Here is a 21,216-nt window from a genome sequence, read left to right as displayed (position 1 = left end):
GGAAGGAGGGGAAATTCCTATTTCTCCAGATGCCAAAGGACTTGATGTATATGTGTTTAAAATATATGTAATACTTTTTTTTTTATTTTTGAAGCTTGAAATATTGGGATTTACTCAAACAGGTGACTCCAAAGGGTTGCTAGCTGCTTATTTGGCCTTCTGAGTCATCACGAAATCTCCATAATGGGCACGAAACATCGTTTATGTTCTTTGTAATATTCCAGTTGAGTGAACTGGACAATTTGCCAGGACCCTCCAGCCATTCTGGAGGAAGAAGAGTTTGTTCATTTTTTAATCATCTCAGAAGGAAAATAGCACCCCTGGCTCTGGAGTTAGCCTCCCTCATCCGTAACACGGCAAGCTGACAAAAATGGAACGTCAGCACATTTGCGCGTAGACAGATTTTAGTCCCAGCAGATAAGCACACCCAACATGTCATTAAAGCCGGCCGAAGCCATCGCCCTGGGGATCCCGTGTTTGTTGTGAGTCACTAAGGGCTGTAAACACTCCAGAGAGACAGGCATGGTTATAGTGTGCGGGCGTGGAGTTGTTTTAATGGATTTACTCTCCGTGAGTGCGTCGTACGTTGCGGGTGTCAGATGAGTGCCTTTCAAGGGAGAGGGAAGGTCAGGCTTGCCTCCTAGGCGGCCTCTATGAAGGTGGGGACTCCAGGCTTTCTCTCGTCTGCTTTTTGGATGCCTTCAGGAGAGGTCAGTTAGAGGATATCAATTGTGGCAATTCCCTGGAGCCCTCATCAAATGGCATTAGCCCATCATGTGCTGCAGTGGCACCCAATTTGGAGGAAATTCAGAGCCAGAAGAGTGTAACAGGTACGCGAGTGCTGCCTGCTGTCCCAGGCCTGAACTGGGTGACGCTGAGTCTGGCCTAAGGAGCAGGGAGCTGGTGGGCTCCAGATGGGGCCTGTCCTCAGTCTACGTGCTGGACACTGGGGACTGTTTTGGGAAACGCCCTCCACCTGGCACCTGGTGGCTAATCCGCAGGTGCCAGTGATCTCGTCTTTTGTTGTTTCTTGGATTTGGAGGCTGGCTCAGGCTCCCAACTAGTTCAGACTGTAACTTTATCACAGGCATTGACTGTGTTCACTACCTTTTAATTGTACAGAAGTTTCAGAAAAGCTCTCCTGGGGAATTGGAGAGAAGTAAAAACAACAGCTGCTATTTCCTGGATGCCTTATTCCCTCCCCTCACAGCGCAGCCTCAGCAGCATGTTCCTAACTTTGAAGTTCTGTGTGCCCAGGCAGGGAAGAATGTGGATTTTCATTCACTCGGGTCCCGTTAGTGTGGAAGGGCCAAGCAAGAACCAAGCACCTTGTTCCATGTATTCCTGTTGATCCCCCCATTTCTGTCAGCCAGCTGCCGTTCTCCCCATCTTACAGGTGAAACCACTGAGGCCTGGCGAGGTATACTGGTTGTGGAAAGTAGCTGTTCCAGGCTGCCATGCTGCCCTCCCAGGACCCTTTCTCCTGCAGTTTCCTTGTCAGCTGACAATTCCCCAGGCTACCAGGACACAGAGCAGAGGCTGAGCTGCTGAGAGTCATGGGATTTTTCTCCCTGGCACCTTCGGCTCACTGGCTTCCAATCAGCCAGTGCCAGTTGGGAGGGGGGGCCTCTGGGGCCCAGAGTGGTCCTCAGTCTCTGGCAACAGGAGACTCTGCCCCTACCCCTTCACCCTAGCCAGAAGCCAGAGGCAAGCTGGCTCCTGACAGGAGGTCCCCCCGCCACAACCGTTGGGAAACCTAGAATGCAGAGCCCTGAGAGGGAAACCTCTGCAGGGATGGGGTCAACCCACTCCCTCTACTAGGTGAGGAAACTGAGGCCCAAGGCTGGGAACGGACCATACTCCAGGATGTCACACAGGGAGGCTTCCAGGGTCAGATATGAAACCTTAGAAAAGGCATGGGCTTGGTGCCTCACACCTGTAATCCCGGCACTTTGGGAGGCCGAAGCAGGTGGAGCACTTGAGGTCAGGAGTTCAAGACCAGCCTGGGCAACGTGGTGAAACCCCATGTCTACTAAAAAAAATACAAAAATAAGCTGGACATGGTGGCGCATGCCTGTAGTCCCAGCTACTCGGAATGCTGATACAGGAAAATGAATTGAATCTAGGAGAAGAGGCAGAGGTGATAGTGAGCTGAGATCACGCCACTGCACTCCAGCCTGGGCAACAGAGCAAGACTCTGTCTTAAAAAAAAAAAAGGCCGGGCACGGTGGCTCAAGCCTGTAATCCCAGCACTTTGGGAGGCCGAGACGGGCGGATCACGAGGTCAGGAGATCCAGACCATCCTGGCTAATACGGTGAAACCTCGTCTCTACTAAAAAATACAAAAAAAACTAGCCGGGCGAGGTGGCGGGCGCCTGTAGTCCCAGCTACTCGGGAGGCTGAGGCAGGAGAATGGCGTAAACCCGGGCGGCGGAGCTTACAGTGAGCTGAGATCCGGCCACTGCACTCCAGCCTGGGTGACAGAGCGAGACTCCGTCTCAAAAAAAAAAAAAAAAAAAAGAAAAGAAAGAAAAGTCATAGGAACGTCTTGGTAGCACTGGAAGTTTTCACCCTTTACCGTCTTCCCGACCTTATCCAACCCATTCAAGGCGGGTCTCAGACTTCGGGGATTGCCGTGGTCTGGGGTGCTTGCTGAGGTATAGATTCTCAGGCTCCCCTCCCCTGCCAGGAATCTGGATTTGTAATTTTGGCATTCCACAGATCAGACATTGAGAACCTCTGCCCTTTGCTTTCCTGAGATTGGGTTAATTTTAGAGTAAGAAACCCAGGAGGGCACATACTCTGGTTTACGCTGTGTTGCCCAGGCTACAGCACAGGGACAATTCATGATCAGAGCACACTAGCACCTTTTCACTCCCACCAGTGGCCCGAAGTACACGGTCAGGTAGATGGACATCTAAGTTAAATCTTGCTTTTTTCCCTTTTTGTGCCAACCCCTGTCCGAGCACATGTGTTCCCAGAATCTACCAGAAAGAGGCACGTGCCTTTCTCAGTCTTGTGAACTCACAAGACTGCCCTGCAGTGAGACAGCACATGGAGGCTTTGGTGGCGGCTGTTCAGACACCCTCCTCCCGGCTCCAGGCTGCCCACCAGCACTCCATGTTTCCCATTCGTCCTGAATTCCTGGCTCCTTGAGCCCCGCAGAGGAGCCAAGGCGCTGGGCAGGGTGCTAAGGAGACAAAGGACACCAAATCCTTAGTATCCTGTGATTCACCTCTGGACCACATGTGGGGCCTGTTCGTCCATGCTCCCCAGCATGGCCCCCCACCCTCCCCACCCCATCCCCCGCCCCGGGTCCCTTTCATTGTCAGGCGTGATGCTGTTCAGGTGGTCGAACATCCGCCTGGGTCTTGTCATTGCTTCCTCTGGCATCTCTACCTGTGTCAGCCAGACAGTGGAGAGCCAGTGGGGGAGTTTCTATTTACTCTCTACCCTTTGGGGAGGGAAGCCAAGGGGCCTGGGAGGTTGCGAGGAGACTCTGCGTGTGGCCCTCCCCGGCATGGTAGCCTCTGGGCTTAAATGCAGCCAGTACGACTGAAGAACTGAGATTTAAATTTTACTTAATTGTAAAAGGCCACATGTGGCTGGAGGCTCCCATGTTGGAGCTGGCCTGAGTCAGGGCACGAGGCTAATGAGTGTTTCCAAGGCCCGTCTCAGCTTGGGAAGCCTGAGATGTGTGTTTTTCCACTGACAAGATGTGTGTTTTCCACCCACAAGGAGCTGAGCCCTGACATCAGTGGGCTCAAATGCAGAGTCTCACCCCAGAAATTGACTCCAGGGTGGAGTTCAGAACCCTGCACTTTTTTTTTTACTGCATTTTTTGTATTATGGTAAAATGTATGTAACATAAAATTTACCATTTTAACCATTTGTTAGATATTCAATTTAGTGGCATTAAGCACATTCACAGTGTTAGAGGACCATCACCACGATCCATTTCCAAAACTTTTTCATCACTCCAAACAGAAACCATGCCCATTAAACCCTAACTCTCCATCCCTCTCCCCCAGCCCCTGCCAACCAGCTTTCCAGTTTCTGTCTGTATATGTTGGCCTATTCCAGGTACCTCATCTAAGTAGGATCACACAGTAGTTGCAGGGTTCTGCGCTATTTATTTATTTACTCATTTATTTATTTATGAGACGGAGTTTCGCCCTTGTTGCCCAAGCTGTAGTCCAATGGCAAAATCTCAGCTCATTGCAACCTCTGCCTCCTGGGTTCAAGTGATTCTCTTGCCTCAGCCTCCCGAGTAGCTGAGATTACACGCACGTGCCACCGCACCTGGCTAATTTTTTGTATTTTTAGTAGAGACAGGGTTTCACCATGTTAGCCAGGCTGGTCTCGAACTCCTGACCTCAGGTGATCTGCCTGCATTGGTCTCCCGAGGTGCTGGGATTACAGGTGTGAGCCGTCATGCCCGGCCAGGTTCTGCAGTTTTAACATACAGTCCATCCCTTCCCCACAGCTGATGGTCCTGGAGCCACATCTGGAAGTACCCTGTCTTAAGTACTTTATCCCCAACGTGTCTCACACTTCCCTTAACCCTTTAAACAGGGCTACCTCTCAGGTGCACTGGGAAGGTTTGGGGAAGACATAAATCCAGGTATCTTTTCCCAATAATTAAAACCAGCACCTTGTTACATCTCTGGCATTGTGATGTACATTTTAATTCTTATTTTAGAGACAGAGTCTCACTGTGTTGCCCAGGCTGGTGTGCAGAGGCTGTTCACAGGCATTGTCATTGCACACTACAGCCTTGAACTCCTGGTTTCAAGCCATCCTCCTGCCTCAGCCTCCCAAGTAGCTGGGATTACAGGCACGTGTCACCACACCCAGCAGCATCACTTTTGTCTGTTTGTGTGGGATGTAGCTTTTTAGAAAGGGAAATGATTGGGGTTTTTGTCAGTTTTGTTTTCTTTTTTTTTTTCCTTTGAGATGGAGTCTCGCTCTGTCACCCGGCTGGAGTGCAGTGGTGCGTCTCAGCTCACTGCAACCTCTGCCTCCCGGGTTCAAGCAATTCTCTGCCTCAGCCTCCTGAATAGCTGGGATGACAGGCGCTCGCCACCACACCTGGCTAATTTTTGTATTTTTAGTAGAGACGGGGTTTCACCATCTTGGCCAGACTAGTCTTGAACTCCTGACCTTGTGACCCACCTGCCTTGGCCTCCCAAAGTGCTGGGATTACAGGCGTGAGCCACCGCACCTGGCCCTCCTTTTTCATAGCATATTTATGACTGCTAAGCCCCACGACCACTCCTTGCCCTAGGGTTTTGAACAGAAGGGTACCTGCTGCTTAGATGCTATAGTGTAGGGAGACAACCTTTCCTTCAGTGTGAGAGAGATTTTCTGTTCAGCAACAGGATGGGCTGCCCCCAGTGGGTTCTCCAGCACTGGAGGCATCAGGCAGGGACTCGGTGTGCCCCGTCAGGGTACCAGAGAGTGGTCATTTGGGGGCTGATGCTGGTCAGCATCCATCTAAATACTCAATTTCTCATCCTGGCCTCCAGTCGCCCCCTCCATTTCTCCTTTCAGAGAAGGATGGGGAGGTTGGGCCAGCCAGGTCTGTGGCCCTGCAGCCACCTTCACAACATGAGTGTTCCCTGCTGTCTGACAGCTTCAAACATCTGACCCAGGCTGAGGGTCACCGCTGATCTGGGGTAACCCTTCTTCCAGCACCGGAGGCCTCTGTGGCATTCCCTTAAACGTCCCGGGCCAGGGAGGAGTTGCTGGGCTTGCATTTCCACAGTGCCAGCCCTCAGCCTTCCTGTGCTCCTTCGAGACCCTCCTGGGTGCACCAGCAGCTGACCAAGGGGCAAACCTGCATCCCTGGTGTTCACTCTCAGGGATAGAGGCTACCCCTTGGGTTCTGGAGCAGTCACGGATGCCTCCCCTGCCAGCCTGGGCTGCCTTCTCCCTCCCACCAGAGTACAGTGGTTCTTTTTTGAGACGGAGTTTCACTCTTGTTGACAAGGCTGGAGTGCAGTGGTGCGATCTTGGCTCTCTGCAACTTCCACCTCCCAGGTTCAAGGAATTCTCCTGCCTCAGCCTCCCGAGTAGCTGGGATTATAGGCATGAGCCACCACGCCCGGCTAATTTTGTATTTTTAGTAGAGACGGGTCTCCAACTCCCGACCTCAGGTGATCCTCCGGCCTCGGCCTCCCAAAGTGCCGGGATTACAGACATGAGCCACCACGCCCGGCCCAGTACAGTGGTTCTTTCAGTTTGAGGTAGAAATGTCCACCCTGGGTGGTGTCTTCCTTCTGTTTGGCACCCTCAAATGACCTGTGAGGAGCTCCAGTTTTTAGATGGGGAAATGAAGCTGACACACTGTGATCCCTGTAGGCCACTGCTGTCTGATAGAACTTTCTGCAAAGCTGGAAGTGGTCTATATGTGCATTGCCCAGGATGGTAGCCCCTGGGCTTAAGTGTAGCTAGTACGACTGAATAACTGAGATATACATTTTACTTAACTGTAAAAGGCCACATGTGGCCAACGGCTCCCAAGTTGGAGCTGGGCCTGAGTCAGGGCACGAGGCTAATGAGTGTTTCCGAGGCCCATCGCAGCTTGGGAAGCCTGAGATGTGTGTTTTTGTACCGTGCCCCCTTAGGGCTGCCGTGCGCCTCTGCATGGTCCCTATACCACCATCCTCAGAGCCACTCAGGAGCTTATTGGTTTCCAGTGTTGTCTCCTGATTGTCATACTTGACCTGGACAATCAAAAATACCTGAGGACTGGGCACAGTGGCTCACGCTTGTATTCCCAGCACTTTGGGAGGCTGAGGCAGGCAGATCACTTGAGGTCAGGAGTTCGAGACCAGCCTGACCAACATGGTGAAACCCCATCTCTACTAAAAATACAAAAATTAGCCAGGCATGGTGGCGTGCACCTGCAATCCCAGCTACTCTGAAGGCTAAGGTGGGAGGATTGCTTGAACCTGGGAGATCAAGGCTGTGGTGAGCCGAGTTTCGCAAAAAAAAAAAAAAAAAAAAAAAAAAAAGGAATGTACCCAAGAATCTGCATTTTAAACAGACCCTACCCCTAATCTCAGGTGATGCCAGCTCACTCTGCATTTTGAGGACTGAGACTCCAGCACCTGCCACCTTTACTTCTGTGGGTCTTCCTAGCATCAGGAGCCCTACTGTGACCTTTGTGCCTTTGCCCCCAACCCCCAGCCCCATCCCCCAGAACCGCTTGAGCTCAAGGCCGTTGATTCTCAAGGTGTGCCGCCAGGACCAGCAACATCAGCAGCGCCAGAGAACTTATTAGAAATGCAAATTCTCAGCCGGGCGCGGTGGCTCACGCCTGTAATCCCAACACTTTGGGAGGCCGAGGCAGGTGGATCATGAGGTCAGGAGATGGAGACCATCCTGGCTAACGTGGTGAAACCCCGTCTCTACTAAAAATACGAAAAATTAGCCGGACGTGGCAGCAGGCGCCTGTAGTCCCAGTTACCCGGGAGACTGAGGCAGAAGAATGGCGTGAACCCAGGAGGCGGAGCTTGCAGTGATCTGAGATCGCGCCACTGCACTCCAGCCTGGGCGACAGAGCGAGACTCCTCAAAGAAAAGAAAAGAAAAGGAAAAAAAGAAAAGCAAATTCTCCGTCCACTCCAGACCTACAGAATCAGAAACTGGGGGTGGGCCCAGTCTGGATCTTAACAAGCCCCGCAAGGCGATGCTGATGTACCTATAGTCTGAAAGCAGCCACTGGGCAAGGCAGCTCTAGAAGGCTTTTTCCACTTCTGTTTTCCCTCCTTGCCTCCCTCTGCCCTCTCCCGTCCCCTTCTCCCTGTACCCTGGCCTGTTCCCTGCCCAGCTACCAAGGGCCGCTTGGCCCTTCTATGCCTAGGGGCTACTGGTGTGTCACTAGATGATCTGTCTGCCTTTCACAAGGGCCTTCAGAGATCCTGGCCTTACCCAGGGGACCCCCTAATGGTGATGTTGGTGGGACAAGTGGAGCAGCAACCTACGGCACCCCCGCCCCCATCTTCTCTCCCATATCCCAGATGGTGGCCGCCTGCTCCCCCAGTGCCAGAATTTTAGGAGAGCAGAAGGCCAGATGGGCCCATTTCCCTGGAGCCTCCAAGCCCCCCTGCCCTTGGGGATGCCTGGACAATGTCCGCCCATCCCACAGCTGTGCTCAGCAGACAGCGTTTTCCGTGTCACGTCTCCCCAGTGTATGGAAAGGCAGGGGAGGTGACGGGCAGAACATCAGCGCTGACTTTGCAGCTTACCTGCTGTGGGACCTTGTACAGTTCACTCACCCTCTGGACCTGTGTCCCTGTTTGGTGAAGTGAAATCATAGTGTCAGCCCGGCCTAGCTCACAGATCTGTGGTTGCTTTATGAGAGCCCATGGATTTGGAAACGCTTCACTCACTCTGAGGCACCTTAGAGATGCCATTGGTACCATCAGGTGCAGTTGGTACCATCGGTTGGTAGCTATAGGATACTGGTGAAGACAGACCTGTACCTGGGGCGACCAGATTGTCCTGTTTTTCTCAGGACTTTCTTGGTTCTAGCACTGAACATTGTGCACCATGGGATATGCCTCGGTGTCAGGCAAACCAGGCTGGTTGATCACAGGTGCCCTGCTCCACTGTGCCGGCCACACTCGACTGCTTTTGCCATATAGAAAGGGATCCCTGCACCTTCCCAGCGGCTAAGGCCTCACCTACCTGCCCTGCCCCCTTTTAGATTCCTTGATCACTTTGATCCTTCCTCATCACATAAGTACTTACTAGGCCCCAACTGGGCGCCTGGCACTGACAGCTGAGCAGGACGAACCCGCTCTCATGGCACTTACATTCTGGAAGAGGGTTTTTTTTATGCCTAAAACTCCTAACTGAAACCAGAAAGATACCCTCTCTTGCCCTCTCCCCAGATGCGACAAGTTCCCTTGTTCATCCACGTGGCAGGCATCCGGCACCTGCTGTGTTCTCGGTTTTGTGTGAGGCTCCACAAATGTGACAGTTCCCCTTCTGTCTCCAGTGGAGGAGCTCAGGGCCTCTCTGTCCCGTGAACCACCCTGGCTCATTCCTACCCTTTGCCTTGCTGGTTCTTGCCTCTGTTATCTTCCCACCCTGAACTAAGTCCACATCCCGCCCCATCCTGGGCCCCCAACCTTTCTGTGAGCCTTTCTTGCTCATTGCAGCCCCTCTGGGTGTCATTCTTGCAGTGCCATCTGCAAGTGTCACCCAGAGCACAGCGTGGCAGAGAGTCACGCTGCAGAAGGTGAAGATGGCTCCTCAGCAAGCATGTGCCTGTGCCCCTTGCTAGGTGTTATGGGACCAGAGGAGAGCTTTCATCATAAACCCTGCTGGTTAATTACTTGCAGGTTTCCTTAGAGCACCTACTTTGGGTCAGATCCTTTCCTAGTTCCCTGCGGAGGAGCTCAGTTTTCTCTTTTATGAGTTGTTTGTACTTTCTGTCTTTCCCTTCCCCCTCTGTCTTGAAGGACTAGCGAATCAGTTGCCACCTCTTAGGTTCTGTCCACAGTCTCCTGGCCGTAAATAATCACGTCCCCTCCGCCTCTCTCCCTGCCATCCTTCTTTGATCACACAATTCCCAGGTCAGCTTGTAGGAGGACCCCTGGATCTATCAGCCTCCTGAGTATGGGGCTTGGGTGGGGTTGACTGAACACCCTCTCCTTCCCACCCCAGTGTGCCTGCTCCCTCAAGGGGCTGCATAAGCACTTGCTGTCATGTCCCCTTCGCCACTTTCCTGGCACATCCCTGATAGAGCTGAGCACACTGAGGTCAGCACCAGCAGCTGGTGCTTTGGGTGCTCCAGACGGCATCTGGTTCCTCTCAACTTTCCCAGTGGGAGTCTGATTTTCCAGCCTGTGCCTGGACCATGGCCATCTCCCTGGAAGGCGCTGATTGCTCCCCTTTGGAGGTGACTTGAATCCATACCCAGCAGGCAGGCCGATGCTACCTTCTCACAGCAGAGCAGGTGTGCGCGGCCCAGGAAGGTAGGAATTTAACAAAAGAGCACCTTTGCCTTACTCTGTGCTTGGTGGTGTTTAGGGCATTTTAGCCTTGTGTAGGACAGGCTCCCTTCACTGAGCTAGGACAGGTACACTGACACAGGGCTCTGAGTGTGAGGACGCTGGGACCATACAGCCCAACTGCCTGGGTGCAAATTGTTCCAACAGTGGGGACCCTGAGCAAGTTCCTTAACCCCTCTGAGCCTCAATATCGTCATCTGTAAATTGGGGTGCTAGCTCTATCTAGTAGGGGTTTTATGGAGATTAAGATCATTTGTATTAGTTCAAAATGAACCAGATGCGATGGCTCACGCCTGTAATCCCAACACTTTGGGAGGCCAAGGCAGGCAGATCACCTGAGGTCAGGAGTTTGAGACCAGCCTGGCCAACATGGCGAACCCCATCTCTACTAAAAATACAAAACTTAGCCAGGTGTGGTGGCAGGCACCTGTAATCCTAGCTACTCAGGAGGCTGAGGCAGGAGAATCACTGGAACCCGGGAGACAGAGGTTGCAGTGAGCCGAGATCACGCCATTGCACTCCATCCTGGGCAACAGGAGCGGAACTCCATCTCAAAAAAAAAGGGGGGGGGGTTGCTGGAGTGATATAAGTCTCACCAGAGAGATGGCCAAGTCAGACAAGTCCAGAGTCCAATACTCAATAGGATGTCAAGCACTGGGGCAGGATTTGGACTTCCTGGGGAGAAATTTTTGGAGTTAGCATCTGCCCGGGCTTTGCTCTCCCACTCAGAAGGGGACGTCTGGTGACATTTGGTCAGAATCTCCTGCATTATGAGAAGACCACACTGGAGATTCTTGGGCAAGCTGCTTAATCTCTTTGAGCCTCAGTTTCCACTTCTTGTAAAATGAGAATGATGGCACCCGTCCTACAGGAGGAACTGGTCAAGTAGAGCTGCTGCTTTATCAATAGACCGTCTTAAATACTGTGTGCAAGACAATGGATGGCAGATAATGATGTTTGTTTGTTTATTTATTCATTCATTTTTTCTTTGTTTTTGTTTTTGTTTTTTGAGATGGAGTCTCACTCTGTTGCCCAGGCTGGAGAGCAGTGGTGTGACCTTGGCTCACTGCGACCACCACCTCCTGGGTTCAGGCGATTCTCCTGCCTCAGCCTCCTGAGTAGCTGGGATTACAGGTGCCCACGACCACACCAGGCTAATTTTTATACTTTTAGTAGAGACGGGGTCTCACTGTGTTGCCAGGGCTGGTCTCGAACTTCTGGTCTCAAGTGATCCTCCCACCTCAGCCTACCAAAGCCCTGGGATTACAGGTGTGAGCCTCTTGCCTGGCCAGTGATGGTTAGTAAGTATGTGATCTGCATTGGCAATGGGAGGTGCCTCTGCATTGGGAGGTGCCTCTGCATAGGGTAGAGTGCATGTACTTGAGGGTGTGCATTCTCGGGCACTCTCCTCTGCCTGTTGGGATATCGAGAGCCGTGACAGTGACTGAGCTTTGAGCTTTGTTGTCCACGACACAGGCTCAGGGTCTAGGCACTGTGCTGAGCAGTGATAACAGGAGGTCCTTGCCAGGCTGGACAGAGACCCTGAGCTCCTCCACTGGAGGCGGAAGGGAGACTATCACATGAACCCAAGTCACAGGGAGCCTGGGTTGACCTAGGGAAGTCCTAGGGCTCAGCCTCAGGAGTGCCAGGTTCCAAAGGCAGTGGCAGAGCCTTCACTCAGCTGGATCATCCCTCAGGGAGGGGTCTGCCTCCCTCTGTACCCCGGAAGCGTTTACATGCCTGGGCGGCAGGCATTGATCGTCCCTGCCTAACCAGTGGTGTGGCAGACCATGGATCAGGTGACCATCTTGGTTCAATCAGCTGCCTCTGTAAGAGTGGGCGGGGTACTTGGTATAGAGAGCTGCATCCTTCCAGGGCCTGTGGGAAAGTAGCTGTGGTGAGGGGAATTTAGGGCAAGGCAGACAAATTGACTCATAAAGTCCAGTGCAGTTGTTCCTCTTGAGTTTGAATACCTTCGGGGATTGGAAACTCACTTCCTCTCCAGGCAGCCCCTCCAATTTTTGATTCGTTTTAAGCATTCACTCACTTTTATATTGAGCCAAAAATTGATCTCACAGTAGCATCCACCCATTGGCCTACACCCTACATTTGAGGATCTTACACACTGAGTCTGTTTTCTTGACATGATAACCCCTCTGTTGTAAGAAGACAGCCACCGTGGCATAGGGGCCAGCTTCGTTTCTCCAGGCATTTTTCCTCCTAGCCAGGGCAGAGTAGATGGGTTGGGTGGTTGCGAGCACAGGGCATCTTGCCTTGATCCTCCTAGCTTAACCAACCTTAGATCTCTCGTCCCCCACTGGGAGCCCTTTGTGAGGGTGGAGGAAGAGCCGCTGGAGCCTGTACCTTCTCTTGCACATCGTAAGGAAGAATGTTCCCCAGGCTGAGCTGTGTGTTCCTGGCTCTCTTGATGTTTGTTGAAGAGGACACGGCAGGAGCTCAAAGACATCAGGCAGCCCCTCTGGAAGCAGGCACGGAGAGGGCCAGGTGGAAATGACTGCAGAGTGCTATCAGGGTGGATGGAGCTAGCCCAGTAGCCTGGGCCAGGCCAGGCAGGCGGAAATGGCCAGACAGATGTCATTCTCCTTTTCTTTTTCTTTTTTTTTTTCTTAGAGACGCAGTCTTGCCCTGTCGCCCAGGCTGGAGTGCAGTGGTGCAGTCTTGGCTCACTGTAACCTCCGCCTCCCGGGTTCAGGTGATTCAGCTGCCTCAGCTTCCCAAGTAGCTGGGACTACAGGTGAGCGCCACCACACCCAGCTGAATTTTTGTATCTTTTAGTAGAGATGGGGTTTCACTGTATGTTGGCCAGGCTGGTCTCAAACTCCTGACCTCAGGTGATCTCCCTGCCTCACCCTCCCAAAGTCTGGGATTACAGGCATGAGCCACCACACCCAGCTTTATTCCCCTTTTCTGTAGCCCGCCCTGCATCCCCACCCCCATGCCATCAGGTCAGAAGGAACCCAAAGGCATGCAGTGGCAAGTTTACATATTCCTTTTGGGGTCCATGAGTAGCATCCACGGCCAAATAAACAGTACTCACCTCTTGGCAAGAGGGTCCTGAGAACATGGGCACTCAGCCGAGAGATTACAAAAAAGAGGAGGGCAAAGGTGGAACAATACATCAACTGTCGACCATTGGAAAAAGGAGATTGAATTTCTCTGCCTAGGAATTTTTAACCTGAATCAGCAGCCTACCTTCTAGGCCGGGGCAGCCTGAGTTGGTGGGTTGGATGGGGGTGTGGGGTGGGGCGGTTCTGATTTTTTTACCCCACTTCCCCAAAATTAGCTTTCTGCAGGTGTACATGCAGAGAAGATGCTAATTTAGAAGACGTATAGCTTTCTCCAGAGATTGGGAGCAGGGAAGATTTCCTGGGCACTGGAGTTATCCTGAGTTAATTTTCATGAATGCTGAAAGCTGAAAACGCTTTGGTTCTGCCCATGCTCTTTGCTGAAATCCATGTTGTCTGCTCACCAAAGAAGGAACAGAGAGCTGCCGTCCTCTTGTCTGGCTTCCTGGGTTTGGGCTTCGTTGTCCCAGGCATCAGGACTAGAGAATAACTAGAACCCTGCATTGGTGTTTTATTGGATTTCTGGGATATCTGCAGCTATGGGCTGTCTACCGCTGGAGGTGGGGTGACCTCATGGCTTGGTTGGTGGTCAGCCTGCAATTCCAGAGAGACATGGCAACGAGCCCACAATACAGGGCTTGTTCATGTCCCAAGTCGTGTTACAATGCAAACACCTGCTCCTGATTAGGACTTTTATTTCTTCAATTGGTTTATTTTCTGCTGCTTCACCCAAGCGTGGAGGCAGTGTTGAAGCATCACAAGCCACAGTGTTTATGTGGCTTGTTTTGTTTTACACTTCCCACCCCTGCCAGTCCTGTACGCCCCGGGTACACATATTTGTCCCTTCCCCTCCTCAAGCAGCCACGAGTGATCATGGTATTATTGCAGATGTGTCACGAAAGAGGTCCCCAGACGTTCCAGGGATATATATGGTTTGAGGTTTGTGGAAAGGGAAGAGGAAAAAGGAAAGATCTAGTAGAAGCTCAGCTCAAGAGAGTAGGGCAGGAGAAGGCCAACTTAGAGAATAAAACACATAGATGAAAGAAACACTTCTGACCTGCTCCAAACGTTAACACTCAGTGTTTCTGCACACCCTTCTGTTCTTTATTCAAGCTGCGCACTTTGATTCTGCAGCAGCCGAACCTAGAACCCGCTCTTCTCTAGTCAGTATCATTTTCTCCTGGGAGATGAGGGGTAGAGGGTGGCTTCAAGGAAAAACATGTTTTGGTATGAAAGTGCCTCTGGTCAGGAGAGTGTGGTCCCAGCGGGTGTTCGGCTTGATGAAAGGATGCTTTTGCCCCTGGGCTTGTGCCTTGGGCTGGCTTTAGCTCAACGGGCACTTCTTGGGCTTAGAGCACAGGTCAGGGCTGCACCAGCTGTTGCAGCTTATATAATACCTGGCTCCTGCCAGGAGGGTGCTCCAGGAAGACCTGGAAGGATGCTTCTCTGTACAAGAGATTTCCTTGTCTGGGTTAGCAGGGCCTCTAAGAAAGGCAGGCCTGGAGCTGGTCACCACTGGTGAAAATTCGGCATCGCCCTTCTGTCTTCCTGCTGGTTGTGTTCTTGTGTTCTGTTGAACTGGATGTGAGCTGCGTGTGTGTGTGTGTGTGTGTGTGTGTGTTGTGGGGGGGGGGAGGCTTGGGGTTGTTTTTTTTTTTTTTTTTTTTTTTTTTTGATTTACATTTTTCGAATAGTTTTCTCCTCTGCTCTCCCTAGAGGCGGCATGCAGAGTGGAAACAGCGTTTGACCTTTGTGAATTGTGAGCAGAGCTAGCCAGACAGACGGGGAGACATTTGGTGGGAAGTCAGAGGCCACTCAGAGCAAGAATTAAAGTTCCATTTCTACCTTTTTCAGTCCAGAAACCAGAGAAAGCCAGAGGGGACAGCGGCAGAATAGTGCCCAAGTCTCCAGATTAGGATTGCACGATCACTTCCTCAGCAGTCACCCCCCAGCTCCTGGAGAGCCTACTCCGGAGACCTCTCAGCAAAGAATGTTCTACCTGAGGATGTACATCAGAGATTCCAGAAGTCTCTGGGGACCCAGGACAGTGCTTCCTGGCAAGGGCTGGTCTCACAACGAGAAGGCAGTGTGGCTCTTGAGGGAGGAGCAAGAGGGAAAATAATAACCAAAATATATATAGTACTTGCTGTGTGCTCAGCACTGTTATTTTATGTATAGACCCTCGATTAATCCTTACAACAATCTCATAAGAGAGCTACCCTTACTCCCATTTTACAGATGAGAGAACTGAGGCACGGAGAGGTGAGGTGACCTGCTCAAGATCACTTGGTTAGTAAGTGGTTGGGATGCCTTGCTTGGAGACGTGTTTCTAGCTGCTTAGATGGCACCACCTCTCAGGCGAGGAGGTGCTCAGTGAGTGTTAAAACCAAAAGTTGGGCCAGGCATAGTGGCTCACGCCTATAATCCCAGCACTTTGGGAGGCCAAGGAGGGTGGATCACCTGAGGTCAGGAGTTTGAGACCAGCCTGACCAACATGGTAAAACCCTGTCTCTACTAAAAATACAAACAAATTAACCAGCTATGGTGGCGCACGCCTGTAGTCCTAGCTACTTGGGAGACTGAGGCAGGAGAATCACTTGAACCCGGGAGGTGGAGGTTGCAGTGAGCCGAGATCTCACTACTACACTCCAGCCTGGGTGACAGAGTGAGACTCAAAAAACACAAAAACGAAAAAACACACACTGGATATGCAGCTTCTCCGTCAGGGTCAAGCTTTCCTGTGGGGGAAGAAGTTCTGTCTTCAGACATAAAGGTGACTCCGGGACTTGAGTTTGTCTGCCTCTTCCCGCTCCTAGCTCCCCCTCCTAAAAAAAAAACTCACATTTTTCTGTGCCTTAATTATACATTTGGTTCACAGACTAAACTGCTGAAACTCTCTAAGTGAAGTAAGGGTGTTTTTCCAATCAGCTGTGTTCATTTCTAGTCCTGAAGGTTGTGGCCTGATGCCGGGGAGACAGTTGTGGGGGCCCCCCTTGGTCTCCTGCTTGGTTTCAGAAGCTATGTCTGCCGAGGCCCCTGGAGATGGGATGGACCATTCTGGAATTGCAGGTCTCTCTTGCCTTCAAATAGGCAGGGACCGAGGGGGACAGGAATGAACCGCCCCAGAGGGTCAGTCTCCAGTGTGGACCGCCTAGTGTCTGTGAATGGCAGATGGGCCAGGGGCAGGAGTTAAGTGGGGAACTGGGCTTGGGCCCCCCATACCCCAGTGTGACCTGGCTGAGTCATGGTGCTGTTCCTGGGGCCTTGGGGTTGGCTGGCCTTTATTTAGGACAATAAAACGCACCATTGTAATCTTCCCAGGCAGTTGGGCTGATAACAGAGAAGTGAGCACTTGGAAGGAGGGAAAAGTGCTTTATTCAGCACTTTTTCAATATCAGCAATATCAGCCCGCAGCAAGGCCTTCTGTGGATGGAGGCACCATCCCGTTCCGGGCAGGGCAGGAGGACTCTTGCCCGCCTGCCAGCTGATCTGCATCCTGGGCTTCCTTCCGAGTTACAGTCATGGGGTTTTGGGGTTGCAGTGGCCCTACCACACATTCAGAACAGCATCCTGGGACGAAGTACCGCAGGGGACAGCACCAGGCTGCACGGGGGCTCGTGGCCCACAGCTCCCTAGCTTGCTCTTGGTCAGGCTCCTTATCCCTTTTGCCTTAGTTTCCCCATCTGTCAAGTAGGCTGAAACTACCCCTAAGGTCTCTGGGACGTTGTAGGGGCTGTGTGCCCAGCACCAGGAGCGCCCCTGCAGGCCTCGCAGCTGCAGGTGGTAGAAGTCCAGTGCTGGAGGCTGAGTTGGGTCTCCTGTGAGCCAGTCCCCCATGGCCGGGTCCTGGTCTTTCTCAGCCCAAGGTAATTTTTCAATTAACTCAATTGGCTGGAAACCGGGGCGCCCTGGAGTGTGGGAAAACGTCCCGGGCCGGAAGGGCCCTCCCCTCTGCCCCCACTCATTTGGGGCTTGGCTTCCAGAGGGAGGATCCAATTTCACATCAGGACACCAGGATGTGATCCCCGTGCCCCTCTGAAAAATCCCAGATGGCGCCTTCTGGAAGCCCTAGTGGCCTCTGCACTGGCGGCTAGTCTGACCTCCCCCCCCGCCCCCTCCCCCCCCCCGGCTGGCTCCCCCGCCGGTAGGGAGAGCCTCGAACGCTGCTCGTTAGTGACTTTATTGCTAAACAATTTAGAAAGGCAGCCCTGCCAGTTTTCATAAGTGAAACATTGAAAGTATGCAAAGCATATTTTATTTCTTCCTGGAGCAGCTGCTCAGTCAGGCTGGCGAGTAATCGGGAGTGAGTTATATGGATTTGTGAGCTGCCCTGCAGTACTTTCAAGCCCCGCAGCCTCAAGAGCCTCCCACCAAGGGGCAAGTGTCCGCTCCGGCCCAGAAGACTTGGGCAGCCTGAGCCCAAGATATGCTCTCCTTTCCTGTCGCCTGCATGGAGTCAGGCATGCTCTGCGATGGCATCAGCAGCTGTCTGCCAGTGTTGACGGAGGACCCATGGGTGCCAGGCCCCTTCCTGGGGCTTTTTATCTGTCCTCAGGCGTTGGCACAGCAGCCCTGGGAGATGGATACTATTGTCTTCTTCATTCTCCACACAAGGGCAGGGAAGTGACCTGCACGGTCAAACAACTACCCAAGGACATTGCCAGAATTTGAACCAGGCCATCCAGTTCCAAAACCACTGCTCTTCACTGTCACTGTGGCTATTTGACAGGTGAGGAAGTGGAGGGACGTAGAGGTGATGCGATTGCCGGAAACGCCCACTAGGTGTGTCCCTTCAGAAGCTGCACAGGAGAGAGTCAGGTTTGCCATTTGCTCAGACCTCAGACCCCACGCTGGACCTGGTTTAAATACTCCCTTTTTTTTTTTTTTTTTTTTTTTTTTGAGGCAGAGTCCCACTCTGTCGCCCAGGCTGGAGTGCAGTGGCACGATCTCAGCTCACTGCAACCTCTGCCTCCCGGGTTCATGCCATTCTCCTGCCTCCGCCTCCCGAGTCGCTGGGACTATGGGCGCCGCCATCACGCCCGGCTAGTTTTTTGTATTTTTAGTAGTGACGGATTTCACCGTGTTAGCCAGGATGGTCTCGATCTGGTGTAAATTCTTTAGAAAGCACGCGTCTGTTCACTATGGAAATCTGAAGATGTGGGAATTGAAGGCTCACCACCCTTGTGTGATGGCGACGTCTAGGAGAGCCTTCAGCGGAGCCCCCGTTCCCCTACGTCTCCTCTCAGTATAATTCTTTACATCTGCAGGGGCCCCCAGCATGCTTGACTCATTTTGCTGCATTTAACCCCTGAGTTGAAATCTGACACTGGCTTAGCATGTTCATGCCCAAGCGTGTTTCCAGTTTGGTCTCCAGCTCGTGGTATAGCCGATGGCCGCGTGGTTGAGGTTGTGGATTCCAGACACTTTCCTCTAGGCTTTGGTTTGGTTATCTATAACATGGGAGTAGAAATGTCTGTTCTTTCCCCTAGTCTTCTCAGAAAGTTAGCTGTCCCACCCGGAGCTAGACACGGGAGAACCTGCTCTGTGACGTGTGGGGCGGGCAGCTTCCATCTTTCTGTGGGTTCTGGGAAAGGGTGGAGAAGGAAACTGAGATGCAGGGTTTTGTGCTGCTGAGTCACACTCAGGGTGGGAAAGAAAGCCGGGCTGGGCTCTGCCTGCCGTTGTAAGGCCGTGCTCAGGTTGCTTCCTCCTGATCTGTGTGAGATTTGAGCACCCTGTGTGGATGGTGTCATGAGGTGGTGGGTGTAACTAATGCGTGGCCTTCCTTATTTTTCCTCTTGGGGTGTTGATAATTTTTTTTTCCCTCGAGGGTGGGGAAGAGGGAGGATGGATGAGGATGGATGGAAAAAAAGCCCTGCACAGTGAGGATGTGGAGGGAAGCAGGCAGTGCTACCCGGGGCTTGCTGTCCCTCCCCTGGGTACCTCTCTTCAGGAGCCTGGCCTTGGGGAGGGGAGGAGATTGTTGCAAGAGCCAAGACTGGGGGACCTGGCCATTTTTTTTCATCTGAAGCTCAAGGAGTTCCAAGAAAGGCCCAGTTTCAACTCTGTGCCCACCTGTGAGACTATTTGTCCTGGCATTTAGTTTGCGAAGCAGGCACAGCATGGGGCTTAGGGCTGGGAGCCTATCCAGTGGTTAGGAACATGAGCTTTGGAATTAGACCAGCTGGGGTTGGGATCCAGCTGTGCCACCTGGACCAGCTCTGTGACCTTGAACAAACCAGTCCCCCTGTTCAAGCCTCCATTACTGCCTCTGCAAAATGGAGAGAATGCTAGCATTTCTCCCATGGGGTTGGTGAGAGACTCTGATGAGCTGAGGCTCAGTGCCAGGCACATAGTGAACACCCAAACGGGAGCTGGCACTCTCAGGTGAACCCCAGTGGCTGTAGGTTGGTGCAAAGACCCCTCCAGATGGGGGAAAAGGAGAAAGACTGATATGGGCAGGAAAAGCCTGGAAATGGCTTTGAGGCAGAACTTGGAAGGTTTGTGCCATGCAGTGTTTCGATCCAGAAGGACTGGTCACTGGGATCAAAGAGAAGCTAGAATTGAAGTCTAAACAGTGATAAGTGCTCACTGCTTGGAAGAACTAAGTTCCCTTGTCCATTTTTGCTCATCTAGTTTCTGAAGAAAGAATAAGGTAGCCTTTAAGTTTGTAGGGATGCTAGGTACCCAGAAAACTGTCTCTGACAAAAACAGTGTATCAGGATTCTTTTTCAAGTACAAGGGATTAAAAAGTGCAACTCAAACTGGCTTAAATGAAAAAGGGAGTAATTGGCTCATGTAACTGAAAAGTTCAGGGACAGGTTCTGGCTGCAGGTGTGGTGTGATCCAGGACTCAGGTATTCGGGTATTATCTGAATCCTGTCCTAGTCTCATTGACTTCTCCCCTCCCAGTGTCAAGACAGCTGCCAGCAACTCCAGGCTCCATCCTCACAGCCTGAGCCCATTGGTAAAGAGAGCGTCTGGATCCTGGTCCAGAGATTTACCTCTGATTGGACTGACTTGGGTCATGTGCCTTCTCCTGAGCCAGTCACAGTGGTCAGGCTGATTCAGTGATCTCATTAGCCAGACTGGGTTGTATTTTCATCCCTGAACCACAGGTGTTGACAGTGGGGGCTCCCCAAAGGGAAATGGAGGTGCCATGCTGAAAAGAAGAGTCATAAAATGTCAGCCAGACAGAAACGTCTGCTGCCCAGTCCAGGGGGGGATAATAGAGAAATTTGGAAAGAAAAGGCTGGATGAGGTGGCCTCTCAGAGGAAGCGGCAGCATGGAGGCTCAGCTTGATGGCTGTGCAAGGAGTCTTCCTTGTACCAACAGGATGGCCCAGGAAGCCGCATTCCAAGTCGGCCCACCTGACTTGTGGTGAACTGGCTACAACTTGCAGCTTCTAATCCTCAGTGGAAAATGTGCTCATTAGGCCGGGCACGGTGGCTCATGCCTGTAATCCCAGCACTTTGGGAGGCTGAGGCGGGCAGATCACTTGAGGCCATGAGTTTGAGACCAGCCTGGCCAACATAGCGAAATGCCGTCTCTACAAAAAATACAAACATTAGCAGGGTGTTGTAGCGCATGCCTGTAATCCCAGCTACTCGGGAGGCTGAGTCAGGAGAATTGCTTGAACCCAGGAGGTGGAGGTTGCAGTGAGCCAAGATCATGCAACTGCACTCCAGCCTGGGTAACAGAGTGAGAGTCTGACTCAAAAAATAATAATAAGTAACTTGTCTATAGTTTTACATTAAGTGACTGAATTGGGATTAAAGGGGAAAAAATCCTTTATTAAAACAACAGTTAATAAATACTAACTTAAAAAACAAACAAAGAAAATGTACTTATTGAGGGCTGGGGGAGGCAACCGGCCAGGCCGTGAGCAGAGGCCAGCGCTCCCCCATCCCTCCTGCCCAAGCAAATTCTCAAGTAGGTAGGAGCAGACTCTTCACAGTCAGCAAGGAGGCCTGGCCATGGGCTTGGGGATTGAGTAGTCCTTACTGCCACCACCAGTCGGGGACCCAGCCACCCTGGTGGCAGGCAGGTGCCTGCCTCTCCCATCCCAACCCAGATGGTGTTTTTGGAGATTCACATTCCTC

At 52.1% G+C, this 21,216-nt stretch overlaps 1 protein-coding gene across 6 annotated transcripts in view; it reads left to right on the top strand.

The window, feature by feature from the left end:
* KAZN (kazrin, periplakin interacting protein) overlaps positions 1–21,216 on the top strand; it is a 517,580-nt gene that overhangs the window by 328,854 nt on the left and 167,510 nt on the right. The window contains exons 1-2 of one of the 6 annotated variants that reach the window (XM_031934679.1): positions 485–570; positions 660–830. The exons of 4 other annotated variants lie outside the window; for them this stretch is intronic. The gene's annotated coding sequence lies outside the window, so the exon portion shown is untranslated. Of the gene's footprint in view, positions 1–484; positions 571–659; positions 831–17,588; positions 17,843–21,216 lie in introns of those variants that run through there. One more of the 6 variants, XM_023196160.2, reaches the window with a different exon arrangement.

This window comes from Piliocolobus tephrosceles, chromosome 1, assembly GCF_002776525.5.
Source record: "Piliocolobus tephrosceles isolate RC106 chromosome 1, ASM277652v3, whole genome shotgun sequence".
Classification (NCBI taxonomy): domain Eukaryota; kingdom Metazoa; phylum Chordata; class Mammalia; order Primates; family Cercopithecidae; genus Piliocolobus; species Piliocolobus tephrosceles.
Note: the sequence above shows the minus strand (reverse complement) of the source record. Positions and strands in the feature narration are given on the sequence as shown.